The 22,632-nt window shown below is 41.1% G+C and overlaps 2 protein-coding genes across 2 annotated transcripts in view; one reads left to right on the top strand and one right to left on the bottom strand.

The window, feature by feature from the left end:
- Window positions 1-22,632, top strand: part of cv-c (crossveinless c) — a 95,328-nt gene that overhangs the window by 22,752 nt on the left and 49,944 nt on the right. Inside the window, exon 3 of the mRNA XM_065867144.2 lies at window positions 7,622-7,670. The gene's annotated coding sequence lies outside the window, so the exon portion shown is untranslated. The remainder of the gene's footprint in view (window positions 1-7,621; window positions 7,671-22,632) is intronic.
- Window positions 1-22,632, bottom strand: part of His4r (Histone H4 replacement) — a 267,260-nt gene that overhangs the window by 201,576 nt on the left and 43,052 nt on the right. The window lies entirely within an intron of this gene.

Raw genomic sequence — 22,632 nt, 5'->3', positions numbered from 1 at the left:
TTCTGACAGCCGCCGGCGGAGCGTGTGGGCAACGCCCGACTGACTGTTGGACTGGCCAGTTGGAATCGCCAGGCCGACCGGCCTGACAGCCCAGAAATTGCCGCCATAAGTCCGCAAATGTCGCGCGTAGGTCGCTAATCAGATTTCCCTCGCGATTCTGCAGCGGCAGCAGATGCTCTGCGATTGCGGGCAGCTATTGCCGCAATGCCGATTTTAATTACCCATCGGGATCGGCAATTAAGCTCTGGGTGGCCCAGTCAATATGCACACAAAAAAAAAGAAATTCCAATGGGGGAATCTTAAATATTTTCTTAATATCTTTATCTCATCAGAAAAAACTTGATAAAAAGTAAATATTTTCCAGATCTAAAGATTCATACAATTGGCTACAATTAATAATATTTAGGTGTGTAGAATGACCTAGTAAAAACTATTGAAATATTTAGTGGCTTCAATATTTGCAATTGTTTAGTATCTTATGTTATGTATGTACTTCAACAAAATAATATGAATTACTATATTGTTATTAGTTTCTCTTTCAACAAAATAATATGAATTACTATATTACTATTAGTTTCTCTTTCTTGAAAAGTATATATCGTATTTTATTCCGTTGACATTTGTTATTTATCGAAAAGAATGTTTGAATTTGTGTCACACATGGCGGAATTGGGAACACGACCACTTCCCAATTGATGACCCACATACAAATGTGGTGATATTTTCTCTCTCTGCAGGGAGAGTTGCACCGCCCGTTTTCGGGGGCATTAAAATTCGTCGTAAAAATTCAATTGAACAAGAACGGAGGGGGAGGGGCTCAGACTCGCTTTTCATATGTGCCGCAACGACTGAGCAGCGGTTGCATAATGCCCCACAGACAGAAAGACACACGCACGCACACACGAGAGGGTTAATTGAAGTAAAGGCAAAAGCAAAGCAAAAGCAAAAGCAGGGAAAAAGCAAACAAACCCAAAGCGGCGGTCCCACAGAATGGGCTGTGTGGTCCCAGCAGAGTCAGACTGAAAAAACCAAGCCCATGGCGAACATTTCGCCCATGGAACACTGCGGGGAAAACAGCAACAACTTCAAATTACCGCCGCCAATTTAATAGTCACACTTGTGGCACCCAGGCAGATTCAAAGTCGGAATTACGTGAAGGCTCCCCAGCAGCACATCGGCCTCTGAATCGGCATCTGTATCCGAATCTGTTGCCGCATCTGTATCTGTATCTGCAACGCAGACTGCGGCACGCAATGCCCGCCTGGCCATTAAATGCTTCTTAGAAATTTAAAGATACAAAACGTTGTTTCTCTATTCGATTCGAGGGGCCCAAGGGAAGGGAAGATCTATCTGCTGTGGGGGTGAAGGATCATGGCATTCACATCTAGACTCACAGTACATCTAAACTCACAGCTAGGGTCACAAATATAGGGACACGTATGAACAATTTTGTTATTACTACAGAAGAGCCACTGTCTAGATACCTTGATCTTCAAATAATATCTTTTGTTCGAGAACAACACAAAATATACATTCTTAAAACTTTAGAAACCCCATTCAATTTACATATCTACTATTTCGAATCCAAGTGTTCAAATACGGCTCTATGATAAAGATTGTTTAATTTTTCTTAGTGGCTGTAATAGTTCTTGAGAAAATGTGCAGCCTCATCGTAATGATGTTGGTAAATACTCGTAAAACAACATTGAGTCGGCAAGGTCCCTCTAAAAGGTTTTGGAGCAGGCGTTAATGGGTTTTTGATTGTTTATAGCACAGGTTTCAAGGTTGTTGCCGAACAGAGGGGCTGCTGCAAAAGGTTAAGGGTTACGAATGGGGGCCTGGCCCAGGTACGAATATTATTATAAGGCCAGGGATGAAGGCATTAGCCGGGCCATTAAGCACAATGCAGTAATAGGGGCCCCTTTGCCAGTGTAATTGAGACTTTTTGTTTGGGCAATGCATTTCCTTAAAAGACCCGCCGCCGACCAAATTATGTTTTCAGCAGCGATCGATCAAATGGAATCGAATGACTGACAAACGCAAACACAGATGCAGGCCACCGTTATTAAAGCAGAGTATCGTGTGTCAACTGAGGCATTCGCACGGCCAGACAGACAGACAGACAAATCGAATACACACGGAGAAAAAAAAGGGGAAAGGGGCGGGTCTGTCAGAAAGATATACAGATAGATAGACAGACAGACAGACGGTTAGACAAACAAACCAGCGCCATATGTGCGCCTATAATGCTGATACATAACTCATATGGGGAATACGGCTCGAAACTGAAACTCTAACTCAATCTCCAACTGAAACGCAAAGGCAAACATAAAACTACCGTTTGATCGATCGTTTTGATTAGAAATGCAACACATTTCTATATGATCTGTCACATAGGCCGCAAAAGTCTGCTTTGGCATTTGCGGTCTCGGCGGCAGACAAGCGAAATGTTTGTTAAAGTGAAATTAACGTCGCCAGCCAACTGCAGCCACCAATCAACAATGCCGGCTGAGGCTCAGGCTCAGCTGCACCACCACACAAGCCACCACGCACCACGCACCGCGCACCACCAATGCACTGAGAGAAATAGAGAAATTTTAATTGAAGTAGGTAATCATCAGACAAAGATAATCTTAACATCCAAAAGTTCTATATAACTATGCGATCGTAGGCATATTAGTCAATCACCATGATACCGGCTAAGCTCGTCGGATGAGGGTGGTTTTTAGAGATATTTTGAATTTCAAGTTTGTTTGAAAGCTAAGTTATCTTTTTCTGGAATTTTCAATCGCGTCATCTTTAAAGCAACAAGTGATATTGCAAGATAGGTCGAAAACTTTCTACATATTTTTCCTGCCTGTAGAAACCCATGCCACAGCGATCATCATCCCAATCCCAACCCAAGTCTGTTTCTGTTTCTGTATCGGTGGCAGCCGCTTTTCCTTGGCATGCAGTTGTCGCCATCGCAGAGTCGTCGTCGCCTTGTCGCACATTTTCCGCGTGGTTGTCGTGGCTCGTCCCCAGAAGAAAAACACCAGACCAGGCTAAAGCCAGGAAAAAACAACTGGAAACCATTTCAAAAACCATGCCTTCCCCCGCCTATCGCTCACCCACTCTCACCCCAATGGTGCTGTCTCTTTCTCATGTGCGTTTTCGGTTACGGGCTTAATTTACAATTAATGAAATTCGATCGTTTTATTAACTGTACATTTTGCATGATTTATGCCCCCTGCTCCTCAAGTAATGAAAAAGTTTTTGACAATTTTCCACTGTATATTTCTTTTTTTTTTTTTTTGGTAATTTCACGTTTTTATGCCGTTCTATGCTGTCCATTAACCTTCATTAGGCTTTGGGGACTATTAACACCCCCCATACCAAGGCTTTTGTCCATTTATGGTTCGATTGCATTGCCAGCGTTGACAATTTCTATCGACGATTGCACAATTAAACTCTATTTATTTATTTGTTTCGCTTAATGAACTGTGTGAAACATTTTCGATGGCTCGAATATTATGCCCAGGCCAAAACAATTGCAGCACCACACCCCCAACCACAATGCAAGTGCACTGGGAAAAAGGGGGGATTTTGAAAATAAATAAAATGTTTTAATAACAATGCTGTTTGGGAATACTTTTCCTATAAATATGTATGGGTTTGCTTCGACTTTTTTAAGTCAAACTCCTGTTTTTCTTTGAAAAATGGTATACATATTAAAAGATATACTTAAAATGGTTTATAAACCAGGTTTCTTTTTGGAACTGAATTTAATGTCAACTTAATTGAGAAGTTAATTTCAATCATGGAATTTTTTAGTTCAATGTCTTTTCTAGCAGTGTGCCAAAACAAAAGCCACCACGCAACTTGTCTCAGTTTTCGGATTTTTTGTTTTTCTTTTTTTTTGCTGGCCAAGCTGCTCGCGCATTTTTGTGCAGCGCAAATTGTTATTGCACAATTTTCGGTTTTGGGGGAATTCAATGCAATAGCCACAAACTGGCAGACAGACAGCGCACACAAAATGGGAAAAAATACGAAACACACACAAAATGCGCCTAATTGTCGCTCTTTCAGCTGTCGCACATAACACTTTGTTTTTGCTAATTTTCTGTCACCTGTGTCGTTTTTTAAATGCATTTTTTACCCGGGCCCCCGATTCAGACAATAGAGAGTTGCCATGACAAAAAGAGGATGGCTAACAGAGCACGTGACTGATGATATTTTAATGGGGGGAAAATAAGAACGAGAACCAGAATCGGGATTGGAATCGGGATCATCTTTGTCTTCGTGTGACTCACTTGACACAGTTGCAGTTGCCAGTTTGTTGCCCTTTGTTTTCGGCTACCGGGAATTATCATCTCCGAAAGACCGAATCCCGAACCCCTGAACATCTGAAGATCTCTTCGTTCTTTCTGACACCGCGCAACCGTTAAAATTGCATGCCTCGACATTGGCCATTATCAAACTAAGGCATCAATCTGCCAGAACCAGAGCCGCACAATTGCAAATTGCCATGGCAATTACGAGTGGAAGAGGGGCTAAAAATGGAGCAGTTGGCTGGGAACACGTTTTAGGCCCGGCTAGAAGATACAGATACAGATACTATGCAAGCCCGGTCCAGCTGGGCGATTATGCAATTTACAAGATCTGGCAGCGGCAGAAGTTGCATCTCCCAAACGCAATCGAGCGCACCAATTGTCAAGGCGGCTAAATCATTTTTAATACCCAAATTTAAAACGAAATAATCATAAATAACTGGGTTAATTTGTAACGCTTCCCTGCATCGCCAATGAACCATTCAGCCTGATTAGAGATATTCGGCTCGCCCCAATAACGATGAAGGGAAATGTGAATGAAAATGAAATTCAATTAACGCTGTCATATCAAAGAAAGTCGGATAGAACTAGATATAGAGCTTTGGGTACAGTGGGGCTAAGGTAATCTAGAGTTCTGGTGATTTAAAGGGGATTAATTGTTATTGCTCGTGATAAAACTAAACATATTTCAGGGAATTTCATATTCATAATACCATAAATAGAATTTCAAAAGACTAAAAAGGTGTTTTTCTGAAATTAAATATTAGAAAAGGAGTTATAGGTGAAGAAAAAACCTTAGATATGTGATAATACTAAACATTTATCAAAACATTTCATCTTCATACTGAAGAACTGTAATCTCAGAAGATTAAAGTGGTGTTTTTCTAAAAGTTAGTTATTAGATAAGGAGTTATAGACAAAGAAGAACCACCTAGGATATGCAGTATTTCGAAAATGTAGTTCAACATTTGTTCTGTGACCCAAAGATTCCGCCACTAGGGAGGTCCCACTGTATGTGCCTTCGTATATTTTAGTGGCATCTAGTCAGCGGCTGTCAAGTTCAAAGTTATAAATGTGCCTGGGATCGTGCGGAGTTTATTTAATTTCCATGATTTCGTTGTGTTTGCTGGCAGCATACGAAATCAGTTCACAAATCTCTTGTGGGTCTCTTTTATTTTTCGGTGTTTTTGTTTTTCGGTTTCTCAAACGTTGTATTTCCTGCGCCGCATTTGAAAGTCGCAATCGGAGAATTATTCTGTCATTGACTGGCGCGGAGCCCGGGGATCAATTACCTTTCAAAACCAATTTGCATTTGAAATGCATAACGAAATCGTGTGCACACAATGCAATATTTTGGCAGTCGCACGCTGGGCTCGCGGAGTTGGCAGTTGTTCATTGTTTGCCAGCTGATTGGCAGGCTTTCAAATTGCGAATCGCGAATCAGGCGGCATCAAATGGAGAATGAAAATGGAAAATGCAGGTGGTTCGGTGGGTCAATGGCTCGGTGGCACCCACACAGCCTTATCTCCCTTTTGGCAGTTGCTCATTATTGCAACAGTTGCAAGTCGGTTTCGGTTTTTCTATATACTATACCTACCTGTCCATATATATATATATCTTTTTATGGCCAAAGGTGTGTCAGTAGTTGCAACTGCCATTTGCTGTTCGATCAGTTCGATCAATAAGCTCTAGGCACGCAAGCTCTCCACTCTTTTTTCACTTGGGCTAAGCTCGCGTTCATCTCTGGGCAAAATATGGGTTAATTCGCCTCAATGTTTTGTATTATTTTCATTGCTGATGAACAATTTTGGGTAACTCTTACTTTTGATTAGGCCATGAGTCGGCAGATTTGCAGGATTAATTCTTGAAAAGTAAATCTGGCGATGATTTGTCAACTCTTCGAGTGGTTTGCTTTCTTTCTTTCTGGGTTAGAAAAACACAACACAAATTTTGAGCCAAGAGATGGGGCTTTCATTTTCAGATGCGCAATGTTGTGTAACATATTCCCAATGTATCTGCTCTTTTTTTCTATTTTTATTGCATTCTGTCATGCAAAGCCAACAGTCGTAAATTATGACGGCCTGTCTATAATTAATCAAAGCACTAGGGCCGCCGTCTACTGGGGCAGTTAGTCTCAATTAACACACGCAAATTGGCCAGAGCTCAGGGGTTTTATTTTCCATCCATGTGCTGTGTAAATCAGCAAATATGCCAGGCATTTGAAAGTAAAAACAGCCCGCACCTACCGGAATTTGTTATACATTTAGTATACGATTCGAGATGCATTGTTCGCACTGAGTCTTAGCCACCGGCAGTATGTTGTAGTGGCTCTCGGCCTTTTGTGTCGCTCAACCAGTTTAGAAATTCTACTGGTTCGAGTGACGGCCATGGCGAAACCTGATGTGCCACATCGGGCGATTTGTATTCCAAATGACGTCTGGTTCCGTTCCGTTGGCCAGCCGGCTACGTATGTCAGCTGATTGAATTGCAAAAGGAAGGATGGTAAATGCTAAAAAAAATGGAAAAATGGAAAAATCTACAAACGAAAACGAAGAAGACGCGCTGGGGGTTTTGTTGTGTGTTGGAAAATTGTGCAAGCTGTTCTGCAAGTTATATGAGACATTTTGCAATCAACGTCACTCGTCTTGGCCTTGTACTTCCTGAACAGATTTGGCCAGTTCTTCAGCGCGACACTGAGAATAAAAACTAAGTAAATTCGGTTTATTGCTGAAGAATAGAGAAGGCAAAAAGTATGGGTTGATCTGATTGGATTTATTATAAATTTCATACTAAATCAGAGAAAAATCAAGGGAGTATCATAACGCCTTAAACGTAAAGTTTGTATATTAGAACCATATCTTTTCCTTCTTTTACCTTTTTTCCATCCCTTGGTTGGGATGCATTTTGTATTCCAATATCACATTTGTTTCCTGTGCATCTTGATCTCATCACCCGCTAATTTATGCCTTATTGCATTATCGATTTGCGTTTGGTTTATGGCCCAGACTCGAGTCGAGTTTTGTTTTATACTTTTTTGTCAATTCAGTGTCCAGCTGGGCAAACGAAACTGGCCTAGCAACCTTTAAAAACTACCTGCTTTCAGCTGCTCAGCTGTTTGCTTAACTTGGCTTAAATTTATGCATTTAGCCGGGGCATTTATCATGCGAAAGATACAGCGCCAAATTAGCATATAGCGCGGTGCGTGCCAATATTTTTTTGTGAGCCAAACAAAAGCCCAAATATCGAAACGATTGCCTTGATTAGTTGACAAATAAACTAACCTTATTTTCGTTTTGGCTTTCTCTTTGCAGCTTGGACATTTCACCGGGACATTTTGCATGAAAATTGCAGCCGAAAAAGGTATGTAACAAATTTCTTAATTAACTCAAAAGCAAAACTTTCGCAGCGCCAAGCAAATATGCCAATTAAGTCAATAAATATTTGCCAGCTGCTATTTACGTTTTGACACCGACCAGCAATAAAGATTTCCAAAAATGCTTTTACATTTTACAAATGGCAGACGAACAGGCTTTTGAGCCGCACAGAAATCATTTATGTTAATCAACACATGTTTTTTCGAAGTCATTGGCTCTGGGGGAATTCTTTTTTTCGGTTTTGTCTCCGGCTTGGCTTTTTCTATACACATATATATATATATATATATATTATAAAAGGCCCAAAAAACCAAAACAAAATAAATATATACAGAAAACGTGTTTGTGAGTGTCGCACAAAAACAAAATTCAAATTCAAATTGTGCCCCGTTGAAATTTGCGCTAATGTTGCCATTTGTGTTGCTGTTGCTGCTGGGCCAGTTTGAGGTTGCTCGTGTGTTGCTGGCGTTGCTGCTGCTGCTGGCGATGTGATGTTGCTGCTGCCGAGTTATTTTCGGTATGCCCCACCAGCACCACCTCTATAAGGCCGCCCCATGCCGAACAAGATTTCTGCGCCAGCGCAAAACTGCAAAGTCTCTTGTTTCTGGCTTCTAATTCTCATGCAAATATGTACTGCCATGTCATGTCGCTTCTGTTGCTCCCCAACTGTTTGCATTTCAATAAGCGCTCACACGATTTCTGCATAATTCTGCTACGGGGCAATAAAATAAAAGATTCTCGTGAACTCGCTGTGACTCAAATCAAAGTCAAACATTTCCAAATCGAATTCGTATTAATATATCTAAACGGGTTGCGACAAAAGTCGCGAAGAAATCGAACAGCTACGACATTTGTGATAACTAATACTTTGGAAAACGCCATAAAAGTAAACAAAGAGAGATAAAGAGTTGGCTTTTTGCCCAGGTAGAACGGAAATCGTCGGTTTGGAAAGAGAAACGAGAGTAAGTGCAGAAAAGGCAGCAAAAGCGGTTAAGAAATATTACGCATACGCAGCGTTAGTGAGTCACAAGAGCCAGTCATTGTGGGATACACCTCGAAAACCGCACTCGAAACCTTTACTGATTCAAATTGGTTTGTCTTCAGAGTCTTCAGAGAAATCCGTCATATGTAACCACACTCTAAAATCAAATTACAGGAGGCTATCTATCAAATATCGAAAGATCCCTTCATTTAAGGGACCTTAAAATTTTTTCTTAATAAAGTATATATTAATTTTGATAATAATAGTTAGAGATAATTCCAAGAATTAATAATGACTTTATTTCCATTGGCCATTTTTCCTCATTTTTTTCCAAGTGCTCTCTGATCAACGATCAAGCTGGCTTTAACAGCCTGATTATGCCTAAATTGCAACTCAAAGGGCCTCTAAAGTGCCTGTTGTGCTGTTGTTCATCTCCTCGCCAGTTTACCATAAAGCCAATCCAAACAAGTGCCTTGATGGCCAAGATCTGCTTTAATCTTCTGATTTGTTTGGGTTATGACTGGACCGCCCCTTCAGAATGAAAAGCCGCCCGTTTCATTAGCGATATCGGCGGGGATCCATAGAGATCCATAGGGCCTAGCGTTAATTCGTGTGCCCTGCTTATGAAGTTGACATGCCGAACGAATCCCGAAGGGCTGGGCATTACTTTATGATATCCCTTTTTATCCGGGCAGGGCACCGCATAAACTCACACTTAAAATCAATAAACGTAAACTGGCCCGCCCAGCGGCAAATTGCATTCGACATGTGTAAGCGATAAAACTATAAAATAGCACAAACTTATGCCCACAATAAACATAAACAATTCCGGGGCGCGAGAGATGAGCCCTAAAGGCGATCTGCCGAAAACAAAAACCGCAGATACCGCAGGCGAATTACCAAGCCTGGATTCAGTTTCCCCGGGTATGGAGTATAGAGTATAGAGTTGTTGGTACATGCGTAAACAAGTATTTTTATGGCTCCCCGGCCACGGGGCATTAAAGGATGCCCCACGGCTGTGGACCAGGCCAGGATGATGGGACACGGCCATAAAGGCACTCAATTGCCATTTTATTACCGCAGATATTAGGCCACAGTCGACCAGGCCAGACAGTCAGTCAGTTGGCCTGTGAGACTTTCATTAGAAGCTGCCAGTAGGGAACACTCCTTGCTCTTCACTTTCGCGTCGGAAATTCGCCATCTGCAGTGGGGCATATTGCACCACATTTGCATCAACAACAACATCCGCTGAAATCACTGTTTGCGGTTGATTCCCTGCACTGAGCGTAAAAGGGTGTAAGTGTCGGGAATAACATATTAAGGGCCGATTTCTCCAGTTTGTTTTTTTTTCCAGAAAAAGTTAACTCGAAGTTAACATAAGGTTAACATGAAGTTAAGGATCGAGGAACTTTCACTAGAACATTTCTTCTTCTTAACAGTTATCCATCAAATGAATCCTAACATGATATTGAGCAACTAATGTATTTCAGAACTGTAAGTGAGTTGAAAAAAGTTAGCATGAGGTTGAGAAATCGGCAGCTGCTTAATTCCTAAATTAAAATCTGCGCTATTTTAACTGTTAGAAATACTTTAGAAATATTTAAGACAGTGCCAATTCTACACGGTTCTCGCAATTAATCTTTCGAAGCCCTATATCTTAAGTTGTATAGTTTGAGATGGGCATACTTTACTATATGTTTTAATAGGGTTAAAAACCAAGGTTATTTCAAAAATTGTCACTTTTTTCAGTATGTAAACCTTCCCGAACTATATTCCTAACTTCAAATTATGGGTATTTCTCTCAGTGCACCTCAGTTTTTGCTCTCTGGCTGCCACATGCAAAGTGGCTCCCTTCAGCGGCTGCAGTGCCATCCGGCGATATCTTTAATGAAATCTGCATGTTGTGCGCTTTAACAAGCATTCTGCTTGTCTACTCATGTCGCCCTCCCCCGATATCTAAGTGTCTCCATCTGCGGAGCCGTGTGCCATTGCGATCCTTTTGTGCGGGGCAATCGGCATGGGGAATACGAATACGAATCCAAGATCCCGGACTCCGGATACCGAATAAAAGAACCCAGAGAGAGGAGAACACAACAGAACAGATTGAGCCTGTGGCCAGATCGGCAACTTAGTTGTGGGGCCGGGCAAATCTTGTTAGCGTAAATATTAACTTGTAAATATGATGATGCCCTCATGGAAATTGTACGAATGGCTGATAAATATCATTAGGTCGCAACTCTCTTCCCTGCTTTTGTATCTGTATCTGTGTTTGGATTGCATTTCGCCTGGCAATTCTATTAAGATTCTTATCTAAAGTGCTTGTACAACCTATTTGTTGTATACGGCCAGTACTCACCGAGTGTACTCGTAATTGTTTAGCAAATCAGTGGAGAGTTGAAAGCTGAAAGCTTTGCCCAGCCATGATTGTTGCTATTGTTCGGCTGATTACACAGTAGTAACTGACAATTTGCCTTCGATTTTTGTTAGTTTTTTAAGCAGTTAAGCTGCCGGCTACGCCCTCATGCTTATTAAATAATGTTGAAATTGCTGTGCAACTCGGAATTGCAGTCTCAACAATGTTGTAAAAAGAAGAATTGTTTTGTTACCATATATAAAGAAAATGCTTTAGCTGAATAAACAAGCTTTAAAGCCCCCAGTCAAGACCATTAGTATTAGTTGTTCCTAAACCATTATGGAATTCCAAGCAGACACCACACGCTCTGGGCTCGTAAATAAACTTTCGAGAGAAAAGAACAGAATAGGGCTGAATTAGACCTATGAAATTGAAGCGACTTTCCTCTAGGAAAGCGACCATTCAAAGACGCAACAAAGACGTGACAAATATCCCAAACGAGCTACTTTAAAGCGTGGGAGTTGCATTCACTCCAAGTTCATGGGAATGAATGCAATGGAATCAATGGCGCCAGTCTCCACACTTCTCTTCTACTCGACTTGGTTTTGTATGGTTTGGTTGGGTTCGGTTCGGTTAGGGGCCACCGTGATAAAGTCACTTAGCTACTCATATTTCAATGAAACGTGCACATCAACTTCCTACTCCCCCAGCATAATCCATATGCATATACGATTACACCGAAAAAAAGGTTGTAACTAAAGCTATAAAACGTTCTGGAAATTATGGTATAGGAAAAGTATATTTCATATTATAAGATGATCAAGAAAATTCTTCAAGTAAAGTTATACTTTATAGTATTATCTTAATAATGTTACCATTCAAATGAAACTTCTACTCCTACTGAACTTTACTTTGAATTGAATAAATGATAATCATAGTACCTAAAAGTAGTTCCTAACTATTAGTATCTTAACAATCCATTATAAGTCTTTGGGATACGAGTTTATGGGACTTAATAACGTAGCTCTAAAATATACTAATTAATACCGTATTCAGATTAATCATGATTTTCCCACACTGTAGTCGCTGGCCTCCTAATCGAAATCTAGAGCCCTGCGGGGGGTGGTGAATCGGATCGGACCGTATTGGATCGTATGGGATCGAAAGGGGGCCTGAGGTCGTAATTTCCAGCTCTCAACGCCGCCAGCGGGCCAGCAGAGCGACACAGTTGGACACTGTCTGCTCCAGTTTACCGAAAAATCGTAGACTTCAATCGCTTTCATGGGGCGGCGCACGCTGCGTATGCGTATTATGTTCGATTTCTGGTTTGACTCGGGAGTTCAATAAACGATTAGATTCTAAGTTGACTTCGTTGTTGTGGTATTTTTCTTACTTTTTGTATGGATTTTTGTTGTTGCTGCCTTCTTGGAGGCACATTGCGTGTGCGTCTGCCAAAGTTATCGCGGCTTTTTACACTAAGACGAAGGCTAATATGTCATTTGGTCATTGATACGCGGCAACGACGTTCGATCGGGAAAGAGTGAGACGGAGAGGGGTGAGTGAAAGAGACGGCGGGAGGGAGATAGAGAGAGAGGGGGCTAAGCAAAACGCTTACTGTCAGTGTGAGGCGCGTATAATTAATTGCGCCTATCAATATCGCCGCTTGTGTTGTTTTGTCTCGCTTTTTCTGTATTTTTCTGCGTGGCTGCACGCATATACATATGGCCAAAAGTCCCGGACTCCGGCGGTGGCTCCTCAGTTGGCCCCCATGGCCATTGGCAGCAGCTCATTGAGATAAGCCTGTCTGTTTATGCGATTTTCTGTTCGGATTCAGCATAAATCATTCGCCTGCGAAATGTTATGTCAGCGTCTTTTATGCGGTTAGCACGAACGGGGAAGAAAGGATTTCTTTCTACGGAGGAAGAGCTTTTAGAATTATGGTTTTTACACTTCTAAAATAGAAAGTGGAGGAAGAAAAACTAAAAAACAAGGTATAGAGAAGCAATAGATGATTAATAGTCAACTAAAATATTAGGAAAATAATAAATTAGGTGGGCTTTATTTTTCTAACTTTAAAATGCTTCTAACATACATATTGTAAAATTTATTTTAGTTCTAGATCACTTAGCAAGGATTTAGTTATTCAATGAAAAATATTTTATTCGGGCTAAAGGTTCTTTCAGGATATGATTGGTAATTACTTAAAAATATCCATATTAATAGAAAAAGTCTCATGTCTGCTAAATTCCCAAAATATATGTATTATAACCTAATTGCTTACAGTGCAGCTATTAAATAAGACCATGGCTAATCCTTTACACTTCTTGGAAGGATTCTTAGTCACTAAGGCAAACAAATAATATCGAGAGCAGCGTTTTTTACAACCGATTCTGGAACTGAGTCAGAACAAAAGTGGACTGTCTATGGGGTGCCAGTCTCCAGTCTCCGAGAACTGCCCTATATGGTCCTCTGCCAAGTTTCTGTGTGGGTGAGTGGGAAATACCCTTGGGGCAAACACCGTAAAAAAAACCAATAACAATTATGAGGAGTCAAGATGACAACGCATCGTGGATTGGGTTTTGAGTCGTGAGTCATGAGTCATGTTGGTAATAAAATACGCCAAATGGCTTGCAACTGTGTGGCAGCGAAAGTATCTTTCAGTATCTTTAGAATGAAGTCAGCGCAACAAAGGAGTTCGGCGAAACAGTTTTACACTTTTACTCCCATGAAGCTAAGCAGGCCACAAAATGCACATCGCATGGATAAAATGGGGCTAGGGGCACTGGGGAGGCAAGTGCAATATTTAAACTTAACACAAAGCCCACGGCTAATTTATGCCTCACTTTTGCCGTTCCCACTGTGTTGTTGCTACTGTCTGTTGCATGCAAATGCAAAATGATTGATGTTGCCACATTGGGCTTTTGTTGTTGCTGCCTTTTCCGCTGCCACTGCCGCTGCTCAGGGAAAACAACAGCGAAAAATTCTCTTTGTGCAAAATGTTGGCATTTTGAAGTGCGAGTAATTGCAGCTGCAATAGTTTTTCATGTTGCTGCCGCTGCCTGTTGTTTCTGCCAATGTTGCTGCCGCTGCTGCATTTGCTACTTTTGCTGGTCAAGTTGCTCGGCATTTTGGCAATGTTATGTAGCAATGGCTAAGCAGCCGCAAACTTCCTTTCACAAGACAGCCTCCAAGAAAAATGGGTCTGCCAGTCCGGTGATGGGCACTTGAATGTTTGAAAATTATAGACTGCTCTGCGCAGTCTACATTTCACAGATGTTCAAAAAAAAAAACAGAAAAAAAGGAACAACAACTGCCTAAATGCCAGGCCAAGAGAATTACTGATGCTTAAAAGCAGCCGCAGATAAAACGAATTGGTTTCTTACTTTGTAACTGAAACATGCTCTCAAAATGTCAGACCAATTCGGAAGGGTTTCAAACTATTCAATGCTAAGCTTTTATAAAATTAAATTTGTTTTGAAATATCTTAGAAGTAGGCAGTTAACACAGCTTTGGCTTAAAACTATTTTTCTATATTTTATATTTTAAGTAGTAAATCTTACGGACAAGGCATTATAGATTTGATTGCGGGACTCAAGTCATTTATATTTTGATAGACCCAACCTTGATATTCAAGAAATCCCCATTTATAGCCATAAATCTCTCGCTTTATGCAAAACATAACAGAAAATACCTTGGCCCAAGGGCCTTCATTGCGAGCAGCAAAAACAAAAAAAAATAAAAAATCCGGCTAATTACGAGAGCCAGTTTCCAAGACACCAACACAATCCGGCTTTGGCACTCGGAGAGGCCAGGTAATTACAGGCCGAGCACATGCCACATTATTCTTTTGTGCAATGAGCACGACGCCGTTCCTGAACCCTGAACCGAACCCCGACCCCCCGTCGTTTGGGCCCGCTCAGCGGACTTGGCCCAAACCGAGGAACAGAGGAACCAAAACGCCAACGCCGACGACACTTGTGCGCACTTTACTGCACATGTGCAGCGCGCACACTGCGCCAAATACTTGCTTCCCGCATAAAGGCTGGAAAACTGCCGCTAGCGCAAAACAAGCAAAACATAAAACGTCAGTCGAAAACCGGTTGAGTTATGAAAAATTATGATTGTCACCGGTTCAGCTTGGCAGGCAGCTCGGGGCCAACAACCAAAATAACAACAACAGAGGGGAGCAATAACAACAAAGTGTAACAATTTTCAGTTAACCCTTTGTTGGCCATGTGAGACTAATGTAATATGTGGACTATCTTTACAGAACTAAATACACTTCTTTCTTGATAAAAATTAGACAATTCCATAAAAGTTACAATACAATTTTGGAAAAAGAACTCTTTTGGTAGGGGAATACTAGGTTTAGAATAACAACTTTTTTAAATTGTATAATTAAGCTATTCGATTCATTGGTGGACAAACTTTCCTTGTCAAAACATTATTATTAAGGATGTTCACACAAGAGTTAGAAAAAAGCATTTAAAATATCTTAAGAACGAGCTACATTTTTTAGAACAAAAACTTTTGAAGAGCGCTATTTGTTCAATAGTTATATTTTTGATTTACCCTTTTATTTTTTATGGTTTCATTGCTACGATCATGTTACATTAAAATGGGTTATAATATAACCGTCCTTCCTTTAAAGCTTTATTTATCTGATATCCTGAGAGTTTTTTTTAAAAGGAATGAAAATTCTCGTATCTTTTCTTTTCTGAAGTTTACAATATGTTTTTTAATGGGTTAAGCTTGATCGGCTGCTGTTATTGTTGCTCTGGCTTTGCATTTACGCTAAAAGCCAACACCAAATAGACAACAATTACAATGGCAGCCAGATCGCGGGCACTGAAATGGGGGGAAAAGAGCAGAAACCACATCTAGCTGGTCGGGTATCCATGTATAATTATTTGCCCACGTTTCGCATGTCTTGCCAGACTGACTGTCGTCGTTGTCAGCAGCACCACATCTCCATAGCACCGCAGCACCACCGCACCACTGAAAACAGTACACCACCATCATCATCGTTTTGGCATCTAGGTGTGTGTGCACACAAATCGTTGGCATTTTTGCATTTGCCATGTTAGAGTCATAACTTGGTGGCTGCTGGTTTTTCTTATTTTCAGTTTTCCTTTTGTTTTTTTTTGGTTGGAAAATGTGGCCAACATGTGTTGCCAGGCACAGCTGTTGGCAACATGTTGCCGATGCCTCATTTGCCAATTTGTTGCCGCTAATTTAAATAATAATTGCTTGAATTGCATTTCCATTTTTATTTCCATTTCAACTCCCATTTGAATGTCGCATCTTTGAAGTGCATCCACTGGAGGCTGCTCAATTGTGCGTGCAACATTTCAATTAAGCTGAGTGCCACAAAGGGAGGAAAGCCAGCTTAGCACTCCCTTTCTTTTCCCAGACAGCTGCGTAAATTGTCATCCGCCGTCAGTGTCAGTTTTAATTAGTTTGTTTACAAGACAAAGACAAAGGCACACCAGCCCATTCCAGCCCATACCATCCATTGCCCCAATCATATCAATTTGGTTTGTCAGTCCTTTAAATTGTTCTGTGAGCCATAAAGATGAAAATTTGTATGCACTCGCTGGCGGGCAGCGGTCAAAAATGCACTGGGTTAATTACCAGTCGCCAGACTTCATTTTGCCGATTAGAGCGGGCAAAGTCGCTCCACTTATCAGTGGAAATAAAAATAGTTCCTTTGTTTCCCCTTTGCATTTTACAAAAAATATATGTATTTCAAAGTGCCTAGCATCGCTCTTAGCAAATCGCCCACGACTAACTCGCTCGAGTTCCAATTTCAATAGCAACAATGCGAAAAAATATACTACAAAAACCTTCATAAAGTTTTATGGCCAGCAAATTGAATGCCGTTTTATGGCCAGAAAGGCCCCTTTTGTTGTTCTCCTAGCTATGTCTGTTTTTTATTTTTCGTATTTTTGTAGTATCAGCAAACAATAAATGTTAATTAACAGCATTTATGTGCTACGGCCTATTGACACTCTTGTCATAAATTTTTGTTAAATTTTTCGCTGTTAAAAGTATAAGAATTTTGCCTGTGTTTGCATTACAATTTGCAATCAAGTGGATTTCGCTGTACCCACCAAATAAAGTAAATAAGACTTAAACAAAGGGGAATTTGAAATTAATGCTACGCAATTTATGAACCTGTTTTTTGGGGGTGATGTCAACGCCAGGGAATCGAAATGAATTTGCATAATTCTTTTGGGGGTAGAACAAAGAGCTCTCCTTTTGGGGGAGCAAAGAAACGTTAAATTATGTAATTTATTTAAATTTAAGTGGAACCGAATGGTCTCCTCTGAATGGTCCTTTGATTAAAACCAACACAGCAGCCCCGATGCCTTCAATTTAAGCTGAATTATGGCAAAACTCTGCAAGTGGAGCCTACGAGTGCAATCTTCGGGCGATCAGAGCAAACAAACAGCCCACATTTCTCATTACAAATTGAGTCATTAAATTTATTTATACCCGCTGAAAGGCAGAAACATCTCGGCATCAGAAGCTGCAGCATTCGGCAGTAAAAAGCCGTAAAAAAAGAACACTTCCGCGTTACTGCAACTGCAACTTCCATTTCTGGGTCAAATTCTTGTGCAGAGCTCCATGGGCCATATACCCATATGGCAAATGTGCAATAGGGAGGGCAGCGACGAGCTCCTCTTATAAGTATCATTTTTTATGGCTTTTCATTATGGCTGCATATATAATTCTTAATAAGAAAGTTCGGAGCCTGCAGCCTGAAGCCTGCAGCCCGAGAACACGAAACACGCCAAAAGTGGAACAAGTTATAAAGTTGTATGTTTTAATAGGCCATGGCAAAAATAAATATGAATCTCAGAGATATCGTTAACCACATTTTGTGGGTCACCTCCGCTGAACTCTTGATTTCACTTCGCTTCGAGAGCCCATAACCATTTGATTGGCGTGAAAAACAACTCCAGTATCGTGGATCCAGGCATTCGGGCATCAGGAGCCTGGCATCTCTATGATTTAGTGTGCCGGGGCCACTTGACAATAATTTACGCAAACGGCATAATTCGCTTTATGGGCGCAACATGATGATCACCATAATGATGATCGTGCGGATCCTGCAATGACTGTAACTATGTACTTAAAGAGGAGTGCTCGACGCGCTTTCAACGCCAACGCTGAAACTGAAATTGAAACGATCGCAGGCCGCCAGTCCCAAGTCCCTAGCTCCAGGTCCCGGCTCTCCAGACCCCCGGTTCCGACCCTCGACCATCGACCATAGACCATCGCTGTAGAGCCCGCCTAATGAGGCTTTTGTCTGTGGGCCGTTCTGGTTTGCCGGCTGAGTCTGAGTCTATATCGCCATGACTCACTCTGATTTTCACTTGCTGGGCGTTGGTTTTTCTTCAAAGTCTAACCAAGGGTATCTTAACTTGGCCAGGGGCTGTTCATTTGGATTATCTTAAAAGGATTTTCAATTCGTAGAACAGACTGAAATAAAGGTAATACCTTAAATTAATAATAATGCACATTGTTAAAAATTTTCTGATACATATATGGAAATCATAATTTCGAGTATGATAGTAACATAATTATAGCTTTTTAAAATGATGCACAAACCTATTATATTTATAAAATATTATTTTTTAAGAACTTGTTTCCATTGATATGAGATAATAATATTTCTAACACTCTTTTTCTCAAGAGACCTAAAAGGGTATTCCTAACTTCGGCTATCAAATCAGCACTTCCTTTTTATATACCTATTTTTTTGTAATTTTTGCGTGCTGCCTGTGGCCAATCGAATGTTGCATCTGCCAATGACAACAGCAACAACTGCTGCAGCTACAACAGCAACTACAAGGCGGTGCAGCTTGATAAGCGATGCTTATAAAAAGTGCCGCTTACATGCACAAGAGCCATGCTCGCAGATTGCATTTGCAGATGGAAGGAATCCGTTCCCCGAGAAGGAAAAGCCCCCCGCAAATCCCCCAACGCCTGCTTTCTTTTAATTGCAATTGCAATCGCAGATATTCACAATTCCACGCACATTCACAATCAAAGCCACAGAAGATTGCCAATATAGCCTCACGCCATATCAAAACGTCGAAATCTGAGAGGTGGTGCGGTGCATGTGGATAGAGGATTGTGGATGGGGCAGTGGGCACTTGGATACTTGGATACCACTTGGAATATCATCAGAGCGCACGCCTTAGAATTATTGGCGCTAGACATGCAAATAATCCACGGGCCCCTCGTCCTCTGTGGATCCATTCGAGCCATTGGCCCGTGGCTGCAACATTCTAACGAGTTTCGTAATCGTCTGGTCGGCATAAATCATAATAGCTTTATTTATGCCGCGACAGTTGTTACAATTCTATCAGCGCACTGCGCTTTTGCCCAAAAACAACAAATTTCGATCAGAAAAAGATCAAATGGAATAAACAAATTGGATATTGGGAGCACCGAGGCGTCCCCAATTTTCAGTCATGCCAAATGTTTTTCCCATCCCATATTTATTGTAAATTGTTTCAGTTTCGTTTTTTCAATATTCTTTTTTTTGGGGGCAACTATGTCTAAACAATTGTGAGCTTCGATGGGCCCAGCTGCTGTGTTTGTTTTTTTTTCTTGTGGCAATAGAGACAAGAATGAGTAACGGCCTCAGAGGGTTAACCACATTGCAGTACCTAGGCGGCTCATTAGGGACACACAAGGGTTTACATGGCAACGATTTAGAAGTGAAAATATACATTTACCACACCCAAAGAAGAATTTGAACATTCATACAATCACATCGGATTCATTATGTTATTATTCTCTCTAATTATTTTAATATTTTCTTCGTTTATGTACATAACTCATGGAATATGAAAAACATGAAAGATTTCTGCTAAGAACTATTTAGAATATTTTCCCTGCACGCTTACTATAATTTTTCCGAGTGTGTCGAGCACCTTGGGAGATTGAGATTTCCAAAATCTCATTTAAGAACCCAACATTTGTCGCTGTCAAAAGGGGGAGCACGAAAATGTGTCGGGCATGTGGAAAAATCTCTTGTTCATATTTACGTTTGGCACCTCATTATGACGACCCCAAAGCCGCAGACAGGCATAAAAAGCCACAAACAGACAGACTTACAAATGGACCTACAGACAGACAGATATCACTGGCGACAAGCCCTCCGGAGACCATACCGCCCAATAATTTAGAGAACAATTACGGCTCTTCAAACAGATCGGGGCACTCGGGAAAACACATCTAGCGGTACTACATTGTGGCAATCATTAGTAAACAAAATACGGCGGGTGCATTCACCTGCAGCACTTCGAGATGCGATGGGAGTCCACTCGGGATGTGGGTCAACTGGCAGATTAGCGGCTCATCGGGTTCAATCGATCGGATCACCAATCACCAGTCGGCTGATTGATTTCGCCCAATTATGGCCGGGTCTGCCAGCGATTATATAATAAATCCACTGGCGACTTTGATCGGCCTGAGTAAACAAAACCGTAACGAGTTGTAACTGCATGCATGCAAGTCAAATGCGAATTCAAATTCAAATTCGAATCTGATTTTGATATTGATGGGAATTGAATGCACGCGCGATATGTTGTTTATTTTGTTGTAAACATCCGGACGTGCAACAAATTGTTGCATATTGTGCAGGAAGCATCGTGCAGCAAGCTGCCCCGCCATAGGGCGTACATATTTTTCACTTTTTTCGGGTGGGTTTTTGGTTTTCGGTTTTTGGATTATGTATTTTTTTTTTTATTCGGTGAAAAGCATTTTTCCCGTTTATTTATCAATGAAGTTGCCGGCAGTGCAGACGTCTCTCGATTTCGTTTTCGATTCCGCATCTCGTGGCAGTTCATCGAAACGGCGCATTTAATTCATTTTTTAGTGCATTTAATTATTATGTGTGCGACGGCAAAATGTATACAATTTATTGCAAAAGGTGTGGCCAGCACTTTAAATATTATTACCATACGATTTGTTTTAAAAAGCCTTTACTTTTTGCCAGCGAAAAATGAAATAATTTATGTGTCTGTTGTTTCTTTGCAGGTAAATTATGCAAATATGTTGAACCGTTTTGCCTTTTGCGGTGCAGATCGCGTGCTTAGATACGTGGCCGGTGGTGTGAGTATGAATATATATAGTACACAAATAGGAATCCCGCTGAACGTGCCAAAATCTTGACATTTATTGTCGGTGAGCCACTCCAAAAGGGCTGGGCTTTGGCTTCGGCTTTGTTTGGCTTTGGTTCATTACGGTTATACTAACAAGATCATTTCGGCGACAAGGTTTGAAAAATAATTACCAGTTGGGTAATTGCGGGTTGGCAGAAATTACGGATATTCTTAATGAGAGAACCAGATAAATTCAAGGCTGTTCACACTGACAGTTTTATTGCTTTAAATTATAGGTCAACGTTGTGTGGACAACTTAGGGTATAGGTAAATATACCTGTATGTATAATACATTTGATGCTTAAAAATATATTAGTTTTCTTATGATGAGAAAAAAATACAGTCTGAAACAGCCAATAATATTTTGAACTCTAAACAAACAGGCAATTATATTTATTTGTAAAAGCCTTTTTTTCTGTCATCACTATCCTGAGTAAGCATTTAAATCACCTTTTTAAGCCTCGAAATTGCGCATACGCACCGTGGCAGCCCGCATGCTCGACCTGAACGTGCCACCACCTGCTGTTTGGTGTGGCCAAAAGCCCACTCTTTAAAATTCACTTGGCGTCGAAAGTCCTTGACACCTTTGTGTGCATTATTTTAATTACCAAATGCAAACGCGATAAGCAAATTCCAACGCCGCAACACCCGGGCAATTTGTCATCCTGCTGGCAGCAGAAAAAGAGAGGAGTGCATTTGGGTGAATTTGCTTTGTTTTTGCTCAATATTTATGCTATTTATGCATGTGCGCGCATGCTTAATTACGGGCTCGCTAAAACTGTCACAATCGCTGAGGCCGGCGCATTTGTCAAATTGACAGCAGCTTGCCGCTCAGAGCCGTTTGCAAAGATTGCGCACTTTTGCGCTTAATCTTGGCTGAGTTTCTGGTTTCTGGGCCGGGGAGAAGGGAACTTGCGCATTTTTGACGCGCACGCGCAAAGCTTTTTGACTCGCTGAGCGCTGCTTGAATAATGCCCGCTTGGCACGCACCTCAGACGTTACAAAAAAAAAGAAGTATTGAAAAAAAGGAAACCCAGATACACACACTCCCTATAACAAGAAGCGATCATATTTCATGTGTCAATAAACCAGCCAAGCCCCGGTTTTTACTGGCTTCACTGTGCCCATTGTTGCGCTCTGGGCTAAACTGTAATGATATTTTCATTAACTTGGCCTTTGCCAAAGAGACCCCAACCACGCACGGTTATGCCAACAATTGAATTTTTCGATTTGAAGTTCAATCGAAACAGCTGCAGGTGAGCCGGGCTAACACACACTCACACGATCGATCGATCGATCGTAAACTAATCGCATTGAGTGGCTATCGGAGAGCGTCAATAATGCCGCCAATTATTGGCGGGGCAAACATTTTGCCAAGTCGAGTATTTGCACAAGGCGTCCTTGTCCTTGGCCCTGAAACTGGAACTCG

Source organism: Drosophila suzukii, chromosome 3, assembly GCF_043229965.1.
Source record: "Drosophila suzukii chromosome 3, CBGP_Dsuzu_IsoJpt1.0, whole genome shotgun sequence".
Classification (NCBI taxonomy): Eukaryota; Metazoa; Arthropoda; class Insecta; order Diptera; family Drosophilidae; genus Drosophila; species Drosophila suzukii.
This window is presented reverse-complemented; position numbering and strand designations above follow the sequence as displayed.